Source organism: Schistocerca piceifrons, chromosome 4 (assembly GCF_021461385.2).
Source record: "Schistocerca piceifrons isolate TAMUIC-IGC-003096 chromosome 4, iqSchPice1.1, whole genome shotgun sequence".
Taxonomy (NCBI): Eukaryota; Metazoa; Arthropoda; class Insecta; order Orthoptera; family Acrididae; genus Schistocerca; species Schistocerca piceifrons.
Window position 1 is genome coordinate 121,308,422 of NC_060141.1, and position 21,972 is coordinate 121,330,393.

The 21,972-nt window shown below is 41.4% G+C and overlaps 1 long non-coding RNA gene across 1 annotated transcript; it reads left to right on the forward strand.

The window, feature by feature from the left end:
- Positions 1-4,772: 4,772 nt before the first annotated feature.
- Positions 4,773-7,497, forward strand: LOC124795428. Its single transcript, XR_007016691.1, has 3 exons — positions 4,773-4,964; positions 5,121-5,291; positions 6,207-7,497. It is a non-coding gene; the product is annotated as an uncharacterized LOC124795428 (long non-coding RNA).
- Positions 7,498-21,972: the final 14,475 nt, after the last annotated feature.

Sequence of the window (21,972 nt, forward strand, 5' to 3'; positions counted from 1 at the left end):
TAAAAACTTTCTTCCGTCATTTGTATGTACATATTTGAATCCAATGTTTTTAAGTGTTCTATTCATTGAAGTAATGCTACCTTTAAAATTTATGGTTTCACGCATTTTCACAGTGATTTTTTTTACAGTAGGAAATTAGCCTGTGTTGTACATGTTGAGCACTTCTCGTCTTAGAACATCTTTGTCGAAATTATCTAAATTAGTTACAGTCCTCTCACGAGTGCGATATTTCCCTGGCGATCTGAAAAGTCTCCGTAGATAACTTTCCTTCATTGGCAATCCGCTGAACGGTTCTCAAGCTAACGCCTGTCGCTTCTGCAGTGCGTTCCTGAGATCTGGCGACATCCGTGATAGGTCCACCGTTTTCTGCTTCGCGCTTGAAAAAAGCGTGAATCCGGTAAATTATGTCCCTCGCCTGTTTATGGAGAGTTTGTCGCTTACCACCATTATCAGCCATGACAACTTGCAACAAATGCGATAAAAATTCACCAAAGAATAACTACAATCACATTTAACACTCGCACTCGCCAAGACATTCCCAGCAGACAGTTCAGAAAACTACTGAACACTCATTGGCTGTCAGCGGATGCGTGACGTCAGGTGCGTAGAACGAGCCTTAAATCGACCGCAGTCGTTCATGGTTCCAACTATACAGAGTGTTCATTTTAATTGGAGACATTGAAATATCCGCAAATCTACACATTGGATCAAACAAATTTATAACAAAATTTTTTTTGTCTCAGAGGGGGACATCCAATGATACCAAATTCGACGAATTTGTAGTCAAATTTGTTATAATTGGATGTCCCCTTCCGGGAGGAACTAATTTTCATTAGGATTTCTTTTGGCTCTGTGTGTCGTTTTCAAGAGATTTCAATGTCCCCATAAAATGAACACCCTTTATAACATAAACAGTGTTTATAAATTGGGAAATATTCTATCTTTAGCAACTGTAACAAAACTTTCTTTATACCAGAGTCATTTCGCTTTTTTCTAAAATGTTCTGATTAAAACGAAGTTGGCGAAGTACACAAAACTGAATTTTGGACGTAATAAAACATAAAACTAAAATATATTGCCAGTGAGGCACAGTGCGCAAAGATTTTGTTTTTGTCACAACGGACAGCAAATACTTGCCAAAACATAGATCAGTCGACGAAACCATTGAATATGATGTTGCCAAAGCAGCGAAGCAAAGAATTCCGTCAGACAATCAAATAGCTCGGCAACGTACGAGCCGAAATTCTGCTCTAAATAATACTTTTAATACTGCCGCAAAAGAATATATCTCAATATGAATAGTAAAACAGCGACTGCGGAAGAGGCGATATACAAACAAAACGGATAACATGAATATTGTATGTGTGCCTTTTCGTTGTTTTTAATTGCTGTGAAAAGAAATATTGGAGGAGAAAATTACAAAAACTGAAAACTTATTATGATTATAATGAAGCACAGGAAATTTCAAAACATTACATTCAAACGAATAAAATTCATTAAGTAAGACACTTCGCTATTGTTTTTAAATAAATAAAATATTTAGTATGCAACAAGCCTTGAACGCAGAATCTTCCGATCAGCAGCCCAACACCTTAACCATTACGCCAACGCAGCTACTCATATCTCGCATCTCCTGGAACACTCTAAACGTCTGCAAAATACCGACAAACACTGTTGGGATGACTATGAATTACTCACGTTGTGTCGAAGTACAATAGGAAATAAACAATTACCACTGTTCTTTATTGCGAAAAAGCGGTTCGTGAGACTGATACAAACACCTTTCCTTGCTATCGCCTGAATTAGGAGGCTTATTGTCTGTTTGGTTTAATTAATTAATAGAATATGAAGCAGTTGGTGTAAAGAATGCTTTTTCCAAACTTTCTATAAAAGAAAGTCTGCTATCAAGACATTGCTTTTGTTCAATTACTTCATTTATGACTGAACGTTTCTAAAATTGAAGACACTCGTCCGTGCTCTGCACTGCAGTCGAGATCTGGCAACGTCGTTCTCTGTTCATTGGCTGACTGTGATTTGTGACGTCAAATGCGCAGAACGAACCTAAACTCGGCCGCCAAGATATATGACGCGCACCTTAGTTACAAGGAGGCGGGACACAGCAGACGAATGCCTTGACTAAAGAAAACATAGCGGACAGAACTTCAATGGAGGATGCTAAGTTCACCGGACTTGGATACGATGTGACGTCATTATGACGTATACACGCTACATCGAAAACGATAGAAACCGTATATCGACTATTCGACTTTTGTGAACTTTCGAGAGGTTGTGACAGGGTAGCGCTGTGCTCTGCACCATTCGTTGAAATGTGTTTTGCGTTCCTTGCGTTTAAATCGTGTATTGTACTGTGTTTATGTCCTGTGCGTTGTTTTTCGTTTGCTCGTCTCTAATTATGTGTTCAGCATTCGAGAGACTAACGAGAGAAAATCTGAAAGAGTTCAGCATCGATGACGACAGGCAATTGCGTGGTTATTGTGAATCTCAAGCAGAAATTGATGTACTTCTGACCCAGCTGAAGTGCGTCGGTTATTTGTACTCGGAGAGAAGAAGCACTCAGCAGCCAAAATCTTTAGATGCGTCAAGACACTAACCTTTCGTTAAGATTACATTGAGAAATCCACTTCCCCTCGTATTTCATCTCCGGTCGACGATTTTTCTTCAAGTTCGAAATTCAATCATTCTACACACCAGTCATTACTGGACACTAAGGTACCTGTCTCTGCGGTCCGAGTGTAAAATTACTTGGAATTATGGTTGATAAAAGACTATCTTGGGATGGACGTATAAATTACTTAGCTAACAAACTTGCACGAGTTCTCTTTCAGCTATATAAATTAAGAAAAAAAAGTCAGCAAGAGTATGCTGCTACAATCTAATATGTTCTGACAAGACCAATTGTATGAAACCATACTAAAATATTGATAATAAATAAATATTATTTTCGGCGTAAGCGTTCAATACAACAATCACACAATCTAATCTGGTCAGGACACAAGAAGACTTCACTTTTTTACGAAACGTGTTGTCCGGGGTGTTTTCAAGGCCACGGTCAGGAATATTTCTATTAATATCCAGCTCTTTTACTTTTATTTTTGCGAAATACATATACGCTGCCACACTGAGCTGTTATCAGAATCGCACGTGTCAAAACAAACCACTAGCTGACGACAGTTTAGAATCTCGAACGTTCGTAAAAGTCGACTAAAGCGTGTTACGTCATAATGACGTCACATCATATCCAGGTTGGGTGAACTTAGCATCCTCCAACTTCAATTTGCTTCAAACATGGCGGAGGCGGACCTATAGCCACTACAAACCAAAGAAGTCTCTTAAAACCAAATATTTTCCGAAATGTGCTGCGCGATATCGACTATCGAACCAAAGATGAATTTTCGATCATCGATTCAAATTTCTTTGTCAAAGATTTGATCAAAGATGTGATCCAATATTCCGTCCAATATATTTGACAAAGATCTTCGACGTAGCGCTAGAAGGGGTATTACACTGTCATCAAAGTTTTCGTCAAAGTTCAAGATGGCTGACAAAAACAAATTGTTATTAACCACAGCAGCTGCTGCTTGTGCCACAATTGCTGTGTGTGCACATGAGATACAGAAGCGGGGGAAAAAAAGGAAACGTACTTGGGTGAAGCCGTGGGTTTCACGACGAGACGAAAAAAGCATTCAGCAAAACTTGTTACGTGAGCTAATAGTGGAAGACGTCAAGTCATACATCAATTTCTTGCGAATGGATGAGCATACTTTTCAGTATGTTCTCAGTGAAGTGATTCCTCATATCTCAAAACACAATACTCGCCTAAGAACTGCTATATCTGCAGAAGACAGGCTCACTGTAACACTACGATTCCTTGCTACAGGAGAAAGTTACTCTAGCTTACAGTACAGCACTCGAATTCCACAATGCACATTAAGTAAAATAATACCTGAAACGTGTGAAGCAATTTATAAAGCACTAAAGGACCATTGTCTGAAGGTAAATAACTGTTTGATACACTTTATGTTCATGAAGATAAATTGTTATTATTTTATTTATTTAATTTTATTTACATGACAAATGAGATGTGTGATACCACAAAATTAATTGAGATGTATGAAGCGTATGAGACACTTTACAATGTGAGGCACCCTGATTATAAAAATAGATTAAGAAGATTGGAGACATACAAAAATTATACACACATATATATTTATGGAATGGAATCTTCATCCTCTATTCCAGCCTGCTGCAAGGCAACCTGGATATATCCAGAGGTGGACGGTTGTGCACGGGCTTTCGCATGCAGCAAATCCCACCTGTCCATTAATGTCCGCTGCAGACTGAAACGTGTGAAGCAATTTATAAAGCACTAAAGGACCATTGTCTGAAGGTAAATAGCTGTTCGATACACTTTATGTTCATGAAGATAAATTGTTATTATTTTATTTATTTAATTTTATTTACATGGCAAATACCTACGGCCGGTATTACACTATCAAATTTCTTTGTCCAATATCTTTGTCAAAGATATTTGATAGTGTAATAGGGATCTTTGACAAATGTCGTCCAATATTTGATCAAATCTAGGCCGAGGCCGTATATTTGATCAAAGAAATCGCTTGTCTTCTGTTCACTGCAATGCGAAATGTTACCACGCGGAGCGCCAGCATCGCTGGAGCGTTCTGTCATCTTTTGTGTTTGTAAACATGGCTGCTAAATACAATTGGTGTGTGGCGTCTACCACAAAATTAATTGAAATGTATGAAGCAGATGAGGCGCTTTACAATGTGAGGCACCCTGAATATAAAAACAGATTAAGAAGATTGGAGAGTTATAAAAATATGGCAAAGATTATCAGCCGTGACATACGGCCAGGATGTACGGCCGAGGATATAAAGAGGAAGATAAATGGCCTCCGTACTAGCTACTCCTACGAGAAAGCAACAGTACGTATTGACATATTTATATTTATTTATGCAAGTAAAGTTTACATGTCATACAAATGATTAGCATTAATTTGTTCACTGCAGCGACTTGAAGCATACAATAATGTTTACGTAACCTACAAGTAGTTTAAATTATTTTCATTATTAATATTGCAGATGCATAAAAGCAAAAGTGGAGCCAGTGCGCAGGCGGCGTATACACCATAAGTGTACTGGTTTCAAATGCTGAAATTTCTAGACCAGTCAACAGAGGCCGACGAGAGTATGTGCAATTTGGAGAGCACTGGAAGTGAACGTGCCACACCGACGTTTGAGGAAATGTTTGCGGTATGTACATTTGTTTACATTTTACGTTACTAAATGTGATTATCTTGCCAGGGCACCTTCCCAGCGCCATTGTAAAATGTCTTAAAGTATTCCCTAACTGCTCTCCCGTGTACTGTACGTCCAGAAGCAGCTTGGCAAGCTATTGGTTCCATTTGCTGTAGGTCCTCAGTGCTTTGTGTCTCAAGATAAGTGCAGTCTCCTACTACGGCAGACACTGTTTCCTGACGTGTGTACAAGTGTTTTCTTCTCTCAGTTAACAAGTTGTGCAATGTGCAGGCAGCCAGTGTTATTGTGGTAACTTTTTCAGGAGGCAGATTAATGGTAGTAAGAAAAATCCTGAAACGACTTGCAAGAATGCCAAAGCTGCTCTCCACTAATCTTCTCCCTCGTGACAGTTGGTAATTGAAAACCTTTTCTTCTTTTGTGATTCCTTTTAAGGGGTATGGCTTCATAATGTTATAACTCAGAGGAAAAGCGTCATCTGCCAGTACTACCATTGGAGTTGTAATGTTTATATTCCCAAGCTTCCTGCCTTCAGGAATGTTGAGCATAGATCGGTCAATGAGACACTCACGTAGTTTGCTTTTTGAAAACACTCCAGCATCACCAACACGCCCATTAGTTCCTACATCTACATACAAAAATTTGTAGGAAGCATCTACCATGGCAAATAAAATGATACTGTTGAAGGATTTATAATTGAAAAAGTGAGATCCACTAGCTTGTGGACATTTAATATGAATGTGCTTTCCGTCCATTGCTCCTATAGTGTTATAACAGTTCCACTTCTTCTCGAAATCCTCTGCAATTTGCTCCCACTCTCCTCTGCTTGTGGGTACCTGTAAATAAATAAGATTTATGTATGTGCAAGGAAGTACGTAACTAATGGCTTTTAATTTATCTTTTATTTTATAGCATGAGATGCAAGAGCCTGTCGCATGTAGCGAGGCACAGCCACAGCCCCTGCGTCAAGAGTGGCCTCCCACTAAAAGGAGGAAAGTCACGCCAGACGTGGCAACTAACGTCATGGAGGAGGCCAGCAGGACACTTCAGGCTATGGCTGATGCTGCCAGAACCATGCCTGTCCATGAAGACCGCTACAGTACCCTTGGCGCCCACATCGCAGCAGAACTGCGTGAAATGGAAAGGGTGGGCGGCAGGGAATACACCACTGCCACTATGCACAGATATATGTATGTAGATACGTTTCAAAAGTCGTTCGGAATGCGACGCAGAGTCGCAGTGTGGCCCCTCAAGGCGCAAAGTAACCCTGATTTACGGGTGTCTTGTAGAAAAGCAGGGTCGAGTCTCCTGATTTCACGTACATATGAACAAATTTGTAGACAATATTCATTTTCTCATTCATTACAGACTTGTGCAATTTCTGTGCACAAATGACAATCATCTTTTGATGTTAACAGACGCAATAGCAATTTGTCACTTTTATGAACTGATGTGTTACACTTCAAGACATGGACTTACATTTTGGGGAAATCAATTGCTAGCAATGAAAGTATTCTTGGTCCAAAAAGTGTTGTATGAATAGTGAGTGGTGTTGCTTTTAAATGTAGTTGTACAAATCTTTTCTGGAAACCAAAAAGTCTTTTACTACTTCTCAATTTATATTTTAACTTACGTGTTTCATTGGTAAAAATACTGGGTTGTACAAAAGAAATAATATCACGAACACAATACAAGGAGAAAGCATTATTTACACAGTGATTGCAAGTCTGGCCGTGGTGCTGGAGTGTGTGCAGTATACTGACACAAAAGTTTGAAATGCTATCCCTCCAGATGTTAACTGTAAGTTTGGTAACAAGTCCATTTTAAGAAGCCTCTGACCCCATTTATCCTGGAAAAGGTATTTTACACTTCAGATGTGTCTTTTAGTCGTAGAGAAAAAGCCGCATAGAACTTAGCAAATATGCATATGAATCAATATAATGTAAGATTGAAAACTTATGTAGATACGCGTTTTTTATTTTTAATTCTTTATGTTTAGTTTATGTATAATGTAACTGTGATCTGGTATGACAATTTTCTTCTTTATACCATTATTTCCCATGTATTGATATGTTTAGAAAGAGCATACGGATCGTCATCTACAACTTAAAAGAAGACATATTCCCTATCCTTATGGGCTTGTCACAAAAGGAAAGAAATAAATAAAAAAGAAATAATAAGGACCCTATAAATGATCAAACAATTTGTGTTTTAATATGTTCACCAAATACAGGGTGTCCCACATAATCATCCCTACTCGAATTGCTTGTGAAGTGGCAACACCGTCTCGAAAGTTAGCGACATGGACACTGCATTTTATTGGGAAGTTCAGTGTAGCTGCGTGTCAGCGCGTCTGTTGTAAGAAGTAATGGAGGAGTCTGCATTAGAACACTGAATTGATGTCGTGGAGTGTGACATAAAGACAGGCCCCATCAAGGAATGTAAGGAAATGTTTCAAGAGAAGTATCCTGGTAAAAAATCCCCAAGATCAGCACTCTCCACGATCTGTACAGGAAATTGAGGGCTGTAGGACATTCAAAATGAGCAGAGGAATTGGCGATCGACAGTGAGGACTCCTGAAACTATAGACAGAATTTGCGAGGACATTATGAGTCCCACCAAGTCGGTAAGGACGTTATTGCAGCAGGCTGATGTATCTTGTACATCATATCATTGTGTACTAAAGGATATGAAATTAAAAGCCTGCCATGTGAGTGTGGTGCAAAAGTTGAAATTTGAGGATAAGGGAAAAAAAAGAGTTCAGTATTATAACTGGTTGTTAACATGAATTGGTAATGGTTGCTTGGACACCTTTCTTTACTTTATGTTAACGAGGCCAGGTTTCATTTGTCAGGTTATGTAAACTCCCAGAACTGCAGATACTGGTCGCAGTCCAACACATATATTCTGCATGAAGAACTCCTCCTCTCAGAGAAGATAAATGTTTGGTGCATATTGTCCAGCATGCACTTTATCGGCCCCATATTTTTCACTTACACCTTAAACAGTGCCAGATACCTAGAAATCATTGACTCTTCCAAAGCAAATTAAAAGATACAGAGAAGCTCTATGTCTTATTCCAACAAGATGGAGCAACAGCTCACACATCCAACCAAAGTATGGCCCACATCACCAACATGTTCCATGAAGATTGGGTTGCCAGTAGAGGCCTCTGGCCCACAAGGTCCCCGGACTTGACTTCGTGTGACTTTTATTTATGGGACACACTAAAAACCGATGTGTATGCTCACAAACCTCACCACAGACAATCTTAAATGGAACATTGCTTAAGAAATTAACAACAACATGCCTGCAGAATTACAGCCTGTTGCTGGTAACGTCATCACACAAAGTCAGCGATGCCTGAATGCCCATGGCCACCAGTTCCAGCGTCTCTTATAAACAGGTGACTACCTATTTTAATGTTACTAACATCAGTTTATTTTATTTAGTTCATTGTTACTTGAATCTTGGGTGTGAGGCATACTGATTTTATGTGGGACATCCTGTATATGACCATGCACAGTGACATTTGACTGTTTGTGAAATGTTGGGCATATTTGATATGCATGCCAGAAAATTTGACAAGATGGCGAATGTTATTTGTGTTGATGTTTAACGAACAATATTTTTATTACAATTTATGTCACTGTCTCACGAGTGTCAACAACTACAGAAACTATGATAACTGATGAAAACAAAATAGCACTGGCAGTTACTGAAATGGTAGAGGTTTTACATATTTCCTGAACATATATTTGTAGTGCTCAATTTTAGATGGGACGTGGAATGTATAGTAACACAACCCATGTTTGAATAAGTGGACACATTATTATAAAAAAAGGTTGGTACAAAACAGCTACATGGGCACTGGTTGAATCCATTAGCTGCACTGTCTGTCAGAGATCACTCATGCATGATCTTATTAGACTGCCGTCAAGATAAGTGTAACAGAATCATATCTTGAATAATGCTGCGTTTGAACGGTGTTCTCGAGTCTATATGGCAGAAACATAAACTCAAACAAACCAGAAGGTGTGATAAAGACGTTTTGTGGATATCCTCCAGGCATGTAGGGATTTATAGATATGCTTTCTGGAAGTGAATGACACGAAACATGGAAGAGTCCACCAAATAATGAGTTAAGTCCTAGATGTTTGGGACTGTGTAGCTATCCAGTATGATAAAAGCTTTGAGAGTCCTGTAATCACCACACAATAAGATGGATCTATCTTCTTTTTAAACTAATTTGATGGATGAAGCCGAGGACCTATGGAGGGCAGCACAATGCCATCCTGTAAGAGTTCATTAACTGCTGCTTTAGCGACCCTGAGTAGATCTGGTGGCAATCTACACAGAGTCTGTGCCATACTGGTGGGTGGGGGTGGACGTAGTGTTGATGTCATGAATGGTTCGGTTTTTAATGCCACACTGCACAAACCAGTCTTGCAGGGAGGAGCATGGAGACATGTCAGAAGAGAATGGACAAAAAGTGCGGTACTGATTTTTGTGTTCGTTGATGGTGTAGGTGTATCCGCAGATGGCGAAAGAGCTTCAAGATTAGAGATGTCGAGCAGTCGATGAAGCTGGTCGAGGTGGTGCTTCCTCAGCTTGTGAGATCTATACTGGATGGCGTCATCTTCATGTTGCAAATGGATGTTCATCATATGCAAGTCGAAGTAGAGATGCTGTAGTTTCTGAATATGGTCGATAGCGTCAAGGCAGCCCTGAAGGTACCGGCAGCCGTTGGCCATTTGAGTAAATGGCAGAAGCTGTTGTGTAAAGTGAGTGTTGCCATTGCAGAGAGCCACTGAAAGGGTGTTGTCAGTGACACCTGTGGCAGAGCGGCCACAAGCTGTGTGAGTCAAAATGACACTATACAGGTTGGGAACCCAGCGGAAGTTTCAACGGAAGTGTGTGCGCCAAGTACTGCCTCACTAGCATCTATAACAATGAATGTCCTGATGAAAACATCATCAAAACATGGCTGAGCAAGCAGGCATCAGGGATGGAGAAGAGGGCAGCCAAGTTCTGACTTCTAGGCTTGCGTCGACAAGGAAGTACTAGCTGCTGACATGGCTGAGAACGAAAAGCCTGTTGTTATGATGAGAGCAAGGCATTAGAGAGCTGATGTCGTCGTTACGAGTGCCTAAGCAGATTAGATAGCATGCATGCTTTAGTTCACATTGCATCGAGTGTGGGTAGTTGCGTGGCAGGCAACAGTTGTGAGCTAAATCACTGAATTGTGTGAGGATCCAGCAGAAGCAGTTCTTTGCAGGAGCAGCTGGTGGACAGGAGTTTGTTGTGACAGCGCATAGGTCATCACTGTGGCTGGCGGCAGTGATGTGTCACTAGAGATCTGGCAAGATTGGCTCGGTTCGTGGAAGGCTAGAGGTTGGTTGCAAGTAAGACTGAATGCCATTGTTGTCTGCATATTAATACATTGTGAATGTTGAATGATGCAAATATTCTATCTGCAAGTTTGAGGCGTGTTCTAGTGGCTTTTGCTCATGGGTAACCAAACGTAGCTGAACTTGTGAGACAGCGTGGCAACCCATAATATTCATCATGTATAGTCGGGCATGAGGTGCAAGTCTATTCGAGTGCATAACCGCCACCATAGTTATGATGGAGTTCTGTCCTTTAAATCTTCGCCATGTACTATGTGGTGTAACTGTTCTTCCTGGGAGCAGGAGAGGTGGAGGAGGAGGGCTGTTTTAGCAGCCTTGTATTTAAGGGTTGAGATTGCTCAAGGATGATTTTGCTGACTGTATCCATGTGTTCACCCAAGTGACTAACAGAGTGATGAATTTTTCCCTGCCACTGACAACATCACACAGAGCAAAAATTTTCTCCATGATGGTGAACAACAGGCATGGTTGATCCAGCTTAAGATGAGTCCTCAGGCCAAAAGGTTGCCACAGCAACATCTGTAGAGGAAGAGCAGTTGTGCAGTTTGGTTCCATGCAGGGCACAACTTCATGTGCAGTAGGTGAGTCAGAGGATAATACAGCCAGATGCATGAGACCTGGAGCGAATGACTTTTATACAAGGTACGGGTGACACTTCGGCCAAAGAGAATGAACAAGAATCCAATCGGTCAGTTTGTAATGGCTTGAAAGTAGACCAGTTTGCTGGCAGAGTGGAGTCTGTTGAGCAGTCACAGAGTAGGTTGTCTAAGACACTCCAGTGTTCGGCATCATTGTCTACTGTCATAAAGAGTTCCACTATAACTTTGACAACCTGAGGTGCATTTAGGATGTTATTCATAACACTGGATATCATAGTACGAGAATTCGAGAATTGCGCTCCAGACGTGTGAAACATGCAAAGTTGGTACAGTAGAGCTACGTCTGCACTGGTTGAAGACATTAGCCACACTGTTTGTCAGAGATCACTCGTGCGTGGTCTCAGTTGACCACCAGTGATATTGTTTACTGTCACAAAGTTCCCACATATTACGTAAGGAGAGATTAAGAAGAAAATCAATATCCTACGCACAGCAAGCATGTGACAGTGCAATAAAAAAAAAAGATCGTTGTTCTCCGGTTCTTCCACAGACGATGTAGACTGCATGTTGTGGGATTTTAGTGAAATCTCATTGGAGGACCAAGTGGAGGAGAATAAACTTTCGCATACTTGTGTCTTCTTTTTCAATGTGAAGGTGAAGTAACTCTTCACAAGTTATTAAAGTTTCTCTGTCCATTTGCAGAAAGTTGATGTAATTGCCAGGTTCCAAGTGTAACATTTCCTTTAACAGGTTTATGTGTGTATATTTCCCCCTCATTTTAAGCCATGCCCTGGAGAAGCATCTTGTTGTTTCTTCTTCTTCTTCCTTAAACGCAGTGCCAGAGTCAATGTTATAAATGCTTTATCTGCATTTTTAACCATTTCCATTAGTGTCAAAATACAGCAGACTAGGTACACAAATAGCTTATTCTCCAACGGTGAGGTTAAATTGACAAATTTTGTCGGTATTTGTATGGGCTTGTTTGACAAATCCTTGACTATGTAAGAATAAATTTGACTATGTAAGAATAAATTTGACAAACAAGTTTGATCATTAACAAGGGCCTTTATATATGTATCCATAAAATAAACGTACACTGGCAGGTAAGGAAAAGTTGAACCAGCAGTACATATTAAATCTTCACCAGTAACTTGGACTTCTGACATATTTCTGTGATGTACACGTGAAATAATACATTGTTAATGTTGTCATGCTATGTCAAGCGGTCACTTAGCAACTAAATCCACGAAGCTTAGTCCCCTGGGAATGATGGGTTTCTATTGCATTAAATTAAACCAAAATATTCAAAGGAGAACTCAACAGATGCTCTAAGAAACCTCTGGAGTCAAAACACAAGCATAACTGACTGTGATCCTTTGATCATGATGCAATATTCATTTAATTTCGTGACTGTCTTATCTGAAATTGACTGTAATCCGCTCCTTTCTTTGTCACAAATTTCAGAGCAACCAATGTGCAATCATTCAGTTTTCCCTCCATTAAAAAGTAAATACTAAATGCACATTAGAAAATAATAATTTCTTTAACTAGCAAAATATTCATTATAGTATTATTATATGAAAACTTTTAGCTTCCTATTCAGTATGTTATCTCTTTACGAGAATACTTTTCAGTTTCTTTCTTTTTTCATACATAAAGCCATATTATTATTTTGTACCACACCAGTATTACTGGGCCCTCTTTGGACTTTGGGCACCATACAGTGATTGGACGTTTAGTTAGATACCACCTGGAGCTGTAATACTAACACTAGCATTTCTGAAATACACTGGTGGGAACTCTCTCAGCAACATATCCTCCATTCCTGTAACCCCCTGGCCTCAACCTTCGCTAGTCCGTGTCCTCCACCTACTTATCCCCTTCCCTTGCTCCCATTTCATTTCAGTGACCTTCCATCTTACCAGTGCACCTGTATATATAGTCCTGTGGCCTTTCTACACCTTCCTCCCCCCCCCCCCCCCCCCCCCCTCACACCACACACTCTAATACCGCACACAGCAGTCCTATCCTGCCCACATCACATTCCTGAATGCTCCCTGACGCTGCTATCCTTTCCCCTTCCTACTCAATACCTCTACCTCTTCTGTACCCCCACTACCCACCCCAGCAAAGAGTGGTGCTCACTTCAGATGCAGCTGCAGTTAGACCTTAACAGCTGGAGATGACAGTGGCCACATGTGAGTGTGAGTTGTGCTTGTGTGTGAGTTATATTTCTAGCATTCTTTTTCATTTTTCACTGTGCCTATCTGTGATTCATTGCATCCTTTGTGTGATGAATAGCTATCTATCCTTTCCCTGTGGTTAGCAATATTAGGAAATGGACAGACTACTACTTACCATAAACATGACCCATTGAATTGCAGACAGGCACAATGAAAAGACTGTTGCATGTTATAGCTTTCAGCCAAAGCCTTCTTCAGCAAAGAAAAAAAAAAAAAAAAAACATTCACACAAGCATGTACACCTCATGCACACATGACCACTACTGCTACAGGTAGCTCCAACTGAAATGTGACTGTCACGTGAACAGCAATCTGGAGTGGTGCAGGGAAGGGTGAGGGATAGCAGGGTAAGGGTGGGGTGAGAGAAGAGCTTTGTCTGGTGGGGTATGCAGGAAATAGATGGTGACCTTATGAGACTGCCAAGTGCAGTGTCGGGAGATGGGGTATGGGAGAAAGAAGAGGGAGCACGGAGCAGAAAAGGAGAGGAGCAGGGAAGGCGAAAGGACAGGCAGGTGCATTGGCAGAGGCCAGCACACAATGAGGGTGATGAGACATGAGAAGGGAGGTGGTGTCAGGATAGAGGGTGTTGGGTGGAGGATGTGGAGAAAGTAGATTACCATAGGATGAGGCCAGGATAATTTCAGGAGCACAGAATGTGTTGAGGAAAACTCACACCTGCACAGTTTAGAGAATCTGGTGGTGGAGTGGAAGGTCCAAATAGGCTGGGTTGTGAAGCAGCCACTGAAATCAAGCATTTTATGTTCAGCTGCATGTTGTGTCATACTTTGCTCTTGGCCACAGTTTGGTTGTGGCTGTTGATCTTGGTGAACAGCTATGTGGTAGTCTTACTAATATAAAAAAAACTGTGCAATGGTTGCAGCAGAGCTGATATATGATATGGTTGCTTTCACAGGTGGCCTGCCTTTTGATGGGGGTCATCTAAACCTGTGACAGGAGGAGAAGGGGAAGTGCTGTGTGTGTGTGTGTGGGGGGGGGGGGGGGTTGGGAAAATCTCCCTGTGGCAAGGATTTGGGATTGGAAGTGGAATATGGATGGACTATAGTTGCAGAGGTTGGGTGGATGATGGAACACTATTTATAAGAAGTGGGAAGGGTGTTGAGTAGTATGTCCCTCACTTCAGGACATGATGATAGATAATCAAAGCCATAATGAAGGATGTGTTTTAGTTTTTCCAGTCTGGGCTGGTATTGGGTGACTAAAGGTGCACTCTTTTGTAGCTGGCTTTTGGGGGAGGTGGGAGACTGGGATTGGCTGGGGAAATGGCACAGGAAATCAATTTGTGGACTAGGTCCAGGGGATAGAGCCTGTCTGTAAAGGCCTTGGTGAGACTTACAGCATACTGAGCAAGGAAGTCCTTGTCACTGCAGATATGCCATACCTGTATGGAAATGCTATATGGGAGGGATTTTGTGGTGATTGGTGGGTTTAATGTGGGCAAAGGTGTGGATGGAGCCATCAGAGAGGATGGGGTCAACGTCCAGGCAGGTGGCAGACTAGGTTGTGGAGGACCAGTGAAGTATAAGGGTGAGAAGGTGTTGAGGCTGTGAATGAAAATGTGTGTTGGCCCGTGTCCAGATCATAAAGATATCATCTATGAACCTGAACCAGACCAGGGTTTGGGGTTTTGGGGGACTATGAAGGTTTCCTCTACATGACCCATAAACAGGTTGGAATAGGAGGCAGCCACACTGGTGCCCATGGTTGTGCTTTGGATTTGTTTGTATACTTTCCCTTCAAAGGAGAAGTAGTTATGTGTTAGAATATATTTAGTTAGGTGTATGAGGAATGAGGCAGTGGGTTTGCAGTTTGAACAACGTTGGCAAAGGTAGTGTTCAATTTTGGCGAGGCCATAGGCATGACAGATGTTTGTGTATAGGGAAGTGGCATCAACAGTGGCCAGTAGGGAACCAGAAGGTAAAGGGGTGGGGATGGTGGGGAGTTGGTGAAAGAAATGGTTGGTATTATTGATGTGGGAGGCTAGATTACAGCAGTTGATTTGAGGTGCTGGTTAATGAGGGTTGTAATCCTTTCAGTGGAGACACACTAACCAACTACAAAGGGGTGTCCAGTATTGTTGGGTTTGTGACTTTTGAGGAGCATGTAGAATGTGGGTGGGCAGGGTGTCATATGCGTGAGCAGGGAAATGGATTTAGGACAAAGGTTCTGGGAAGGAACTAAGGCTTTAAGCAGTGACTAGAGATTATGTTTGACTTCTGGGATGGGATCACTCTGGCAGAGTTTGTAGGTGGATGAGTCAGACAACTGGCAGAAGCATTCTACCAGGTAGTCACTGCAACTCATAATGACAGCAGTGGAGCCTTCATCTGCAGAGAGGATGATTAGATCAGGATTAGTTTTGAGCCTGTGTATGGCTGTCTCTCCTCTGCAGAATGTTTGGTGTTTTTAGGAAGGGATCTGGAGAAAGGGAGTAGGTTTTTGAGAAGTCAACATGGTTAAATTTGGGTATAGGGCCAAAGGTGATGCCTTTGGATAGGATTGAAACTTGTGTGTGGCTGAGGATTTTGGTGTTCAGGATTATTATGGCTCTGGATTTGGATTAGGAGTGTTGGTAGGGAGTTTTGGTGGATGTGGTAAGTTGAAAAGGTCCACTAGGCAGGATCTGGGTGCTATGAGGAGGAACACTGTGGATAGGATAGGGGTTGGATAGTGGTGCCCCATAAGCAGCAAGTTGGGTAACTTATGGAGGTAGTGTCTGGAATACTTTTCCAGGTGCTGGATAGCAAGGGATTCAATTTTAGAGATGTCATGTATGGCACAGAGATTGCACAGTAGCAGTATCTCGCAGAGGGAGCAGAGATGGTTCTTGGATGCCTGTGCCTTAGAACTGTGTTTTTGCAGTACTAGGTTTGTGAGGAACATGGACTGGTGAAATCTGAAAAAGTGGTCATTGTGAAAGGAGGGGTGGAATCCAGAGAAATTTGCGCACTCCGGCTTCACAGTGCGACAACTCACACTGCAGCAATAAAAAAATGTCTGTCACAGAATTTCGTGCGGCGAGTACATCCAGCAGAAAAAGGATGTTAAAGAGTGGCAATCTGGCAACACTGTAACCACATGTATTATAACTATAGAGAAAGCTTTTGACAATGCTGACTGGAATACTCTCTTTCAAATTCTGAAGGTGGCAGGGCTAAAATACAGGGAGCAAAAGGCTACTTACAATTTGTACAGAAAGCAAATGGCAGTTATAAGAGTCGAGGGGTATGAAAAGGTAGCAGTGATTGGGAAGGGAGTGAGACAGGGTTGTAGCCTATCCCCAATGTTATTCAATCTGTATATTCAGCAAGCAGTAAAGGAAACAAAAGAAAAGTTCGGAGGAGGTATTAAAACCCATGGAGAAGAAATAAAAATTTTGAGGTTCACCGACGACATTGTAATTCTGCCAGAGACAGCAAAGGACTTGGAAGAGCAGTTGAACAGAATGGACAGTGTCTTGAAAGGAGGGTATAAGATGAACATCAACAAAAGCAAAACAAGGATAATGGAATGTAGTCTAATTAAATCGGGTGATGCTGAGGGAATCAGATTAGGAAATGAGACACTTAAAGTAGTAAAGGAGTTTGGTTCTTTGGGGAGCAAAATAACTGATGATGGTCGAAGTAGAGAGGATATAAAATGTAGACTGGCAATGGCAAGGAAAGCGTTTCTGAAGAAGAGAAATTTGTTAACATCGAGTATAGATTTAAATGTCAGGAAGTCGTTTCTGAAAGTATTTGTGTGGAGTGTAGCCATGTATGGAAGGGAAACGTGGACGATAAATAGTTTAGACAAGAAGAGAATAGAAGCTTTCGAAATGTGGTGCTACAGAAGAATGCTGAAGATTAGATGGGTAGATCATGTAACTAATGAGGTGGTGCTGAATTGAACTGGGGAGGAGAGGAATTTGTGGCACAACTTGACTAGAAGAATGGATCGGTTGGTAGGACACATTCTGAGGCATCAAGGGATCACCAATTTAGTACTGGTGGGGAGCGTGGAGGGTAAAAATCGAAAAGGGAGACCAAGAGATGAATACACTAAGCAGATTCAGAAGGATGTAGGCTGCAGTAGGTAATGGGAGATGAAGAAGCTTGCACAGGATAGAGTAGCATGGAGAGCTACATCAAACCAGTCTCAGGACTGAAGACCACAACAACACTGTCAGGATCAATTAGTTGTGCTGCACAGTTGGTGAAGTGGATAGAGTTTTGGGTTAGCATGCAGAAGATCAATGGTTCGATCCCGGGTTGAGGGGCATATGTTTTTTATTTGGTAAATGTAGTCCAGGTGGTACAGTATCTGGCATCTTTATTGTCAACAGCGATTGCAGCGGGTCCTGTAGAAACCATTTGCAGTTACATACCACAATCGTAGAAATGGAAGATTGGTCAGCTTTGAAAGAAGCCCTTCCCACATTGTGGGCATGAATTTATTCACACCACTTCATCTACTAGATGCCAAACCTGTTTTCTTTGTACCCTTCTCCAATGGTCCCATAGATTAGTACCAACTATTATTCTTGCCTTGTTCAGGTCCATTACCTTTTGTTAGGGGCTTACATTACCAGTAGGACTAGCATTTTTTGCAAATATGTCCAAACTTGGTTACTATTTGTATGTGTTATCACCGTGGTCTCACTAGTTATGCATTTCAACAATAAGTCTGGTAACCACATGCTGTTTAGTGCATATCTCAAAGTATTATTATTATTATTATTATTATTCTATCAATGGGATTGTGGAAACATCATATCAATTACCATCAGGGAAACAGTGTACTTCGAAACTGAACACTTCACAATTAACGGTGTCGGGATGAACCATGCAGAACGGTATCTATGAGTGAGGTAATGTAGCACCCAGGACTGACGGCGTGTTTATACTGTATGCACTGTCCGCAGACAGGGATTAGTTGTGTGAAGAGTACCACGCTGATGACAGACTTCAATATATATGCATAAACGTATCGAATTTTCTCATTGCAAACCTCTAAACTAGTGTGGCAGACATATGGCATGAACAAATGATGAATATGTGGGTATGATTCTGGTCCTTGGTGCATATGATAACTGGGCTGGTGTTGCTGCTCACGAATACCGTACTTTCTCGAATCTAAGCCGCACCTGAAAAGTGAGACTCGAAATAAAGGAAAAAAAAAATTTCCCGAATCTAAGCCGCACCTGAAATTTGAGACTTAAAATTCAAGAGGAGAGGGAAGTTTTAGGCCGCACCTCCAGATCGAAACAAAGTTGGTCCATTGTAATATGAGACACAATTTAGGTCGAGTGAATGACGATAGAGCTACAGTAGTTTGGTTCGAGTCGTAAGCTTAGCAGTTAAACTTAACCATGCAGCCATTGGTATGCGTCAGGTGCTTCGTCCATATTTACATGGGTACCATTCCTTTTTCACGTGCTTCGTCTGGTTTGAATCGATTGCTTATTTTGCTTTGATATGATAAGTGCCATTTTCTTTGTTATAGGTGTTTACATCACTCTAAGCTGAAAATACATTACTGTACTGTGTCATGCATTGTTTGTTGCATTCTGATACTGCATGTTTATGGCCTGTTGCCGCTCGAGGCATGGCTTGCTTTTGTGCGCGCTACCGCCGCTTACAATAAAAAAAAAAAAAAAAAAAAAAAAAAAAAAAAGGAGAGGAATTGTCTCATTAGCGAAACAATGGCAAGAGACTGCTAAGGAAAATCTTTGCGGCCTCTTCTTTAGTACATCAAATTCTGCACAGAAATTAGAGTCATCTTAGATTTAAAAATCTATTCAGTTCCCTTACTTCATTTCTGACTGTATCACTATTAGGCATAAGAATAATACGAATATAAACATGACAGGATATGTATATTCTTCCGCATTTGCTGTTGTCTCACTCTAGTTTCGTACTTTATTAAGCAGACAGGATTTAAATGAGATAGCAGCAAACACGAAAGAATACATGGCAAAATGTTTATATTCGTATTATTCTTATGGTGAAGAGAATACTGCATGTGATTCACATTTCATCAGGTTCCTATTAGCAACCATCTCTTCTCACAGGTAGGAAAAAATTCAGAATGTAGAGTTGGCCATATTGACAAACATCCCAAAAAATTTTGCCAGCCGGATTTTCGTAGTACATTGAAATTCTGCTACATTCGAAGATGAACAATACGGAATTTGTATTTAATTCGTCGGATAATGTATGAAAATGCAGTGGTCAAAACTCGGGGCGGAGAAAGAAAAGCTCATCTTCCACCTATTTTTTCTTAATTTATTTACTGACACAGAGGTTTTGGCGCCAGTATTTATCTTTGTGCCTACAAAGGATGCCTGTGTAGCGCTTCATATATTCGATGGCAGAAGTTAGTTGTGGCGGCACCTACCAACATTTTTCAGAACTTCCGCTTGCTTTGCACTCGATTCTAAGCCGCAGGCGGTTTTTTGGATTACAAAAACCGGAAAAAAAGTGCGGCTTAGATTCGAGTAAATACGGTATGCTGCTAGATATCCTTATCGACACCATCCAGATAAAAATGTGTTTCGTCATCTGCATCTGCACCTTCAGGAGTCAGGTTCTCTCCTTCCACCATTGAGTGGCAGAGGTCATCCACAGACTCGTCATACTCCTGCTACTGAGGAAGCTATTCTGGAGGTCATACACCAAGAACCTCAGCCAAGTACACTTAGCATAGTAAGGCAGCTGCATGTGTTGCAACACATGGCCATTAACGTGATGCATGAGCATGAGCTGCATTACTATCATTGTGCTTTCACCCAACACCTGCATCCTGCAGATCGCCATCAGCAGATGCAGTTCTGTGAATAGCTCCAACAACAACAGGAAGCCAATGATGACTTCGTGAACACCGTAATATGGTCAGATGAAGCAGTAGTCACTCATGAGGGTCTCTTCAATATCCCAATGTGTGGGGTTAACCCATGCACATGGGTATCTAGTTTGCTGTGGTATCAACGTCTGGGATGGAATATTGGGTGGCAGGAGTTTCGGCCCCTACATGTTGCGGGACCGGTTGACTGCACAAAGGTTTCATGCATTTCTTTCAAACTATCTGCCTGATGTGCTTTGGCAGAGGATATGGATGCAACATGATGGAGCTCCCCCAAACTCTGGAATTAATGAGCGACAGCTTTTGGACAGAACATTTCCAGGGAAATGGTTTGGACTTGGAGGTCCAGTTGCACAGCCACTGTGTTCACATGACCTAAATCCCCTGGATTTCTTTCTGTGGGGACACCTGAAGGAGCACATGTACTCTACTCCGCTGACAAGTGTGGAAAGATTGGTTGTGCATGTTCATGCTGCTGTTCTTACTGTGGATGCAGCTTTGCTGCAAAGGGTTCACAGCTGTATGATCTGGTGGGCTGCGCAATGTTTGGACGTGCAGGGAGGCTGTTTTGACCATTTATTGTTCTGAGGACAACATATGCTGTGGTGAAGGTCATGCAGTCATTAATATGGACATTATTATTTTCGCTGGTTGCTAATGCACGATATCTGAGTGCTCATATTACATGTATTACAAACGACAAGTAGATGTTGTATTATTTTACTGTGACATCATATTTAGCATCTCGGGAAAAATATATCTAAAAACAAAGATGATGTGACTTACCAAATGAAAGTGCTGGCTGGTCGACAGACACACAAACAAACACAAACATACACACAAAATTCAAGCTTTCGCAACAAACTGTTGCCTCATCAGGAAAGAGGGAAGGAGAGGGAAAGACGAAAGGATGTGGGTTTTAAGGGAGAGGGTAAGGAGTCATTCCAATCCCGGGAGCGGAAAGACTTACCTTAGGGGGAAAAAAGGAGGGGTATACACTCGCACACACACACATATCCATCCACACATATACAGACACAAGCAGACATATTTCCCCCTAAGGTAAGTCTTTCCGCTCCCGGGATTGGAATGACTCCTTACCCTCTCCCTTAAAACCCACATCCTTTCGTCTTTCCCTCTCCTTTCCTCTTTCCTGATGAGGCAACAGTCTGTTGCGATAGCTTGAATTTTGTGTGTATGTTTGTGTTTGTTTGTGTGTCTGTCGACCAGCCAGCACTTTCATTTGGTAAGTCACATCATCTTTGTTTTTAGATATATTTTTCCCGAGATGCTAAATATGATGTCACAGTAAAATAATACAACATCTACTTGTCGTTTGTAATACATGTAATATGAGCACTCAGATATCGTGCATTAGCAACCAGCGAAAATAATAATGTCCATATTAATGACTGCATGACCTTCACCACAGAATATGTTGTCCTCAGAACAATAAATGGTCAAAACAGCCTCCCTGCACGTCCAAACATTGCGCAGCCCACCAGATCATACAGCTGTGAACCCTTTGCAGCAAAGCTGCATCCACAGTAAGAACAGCAGCATG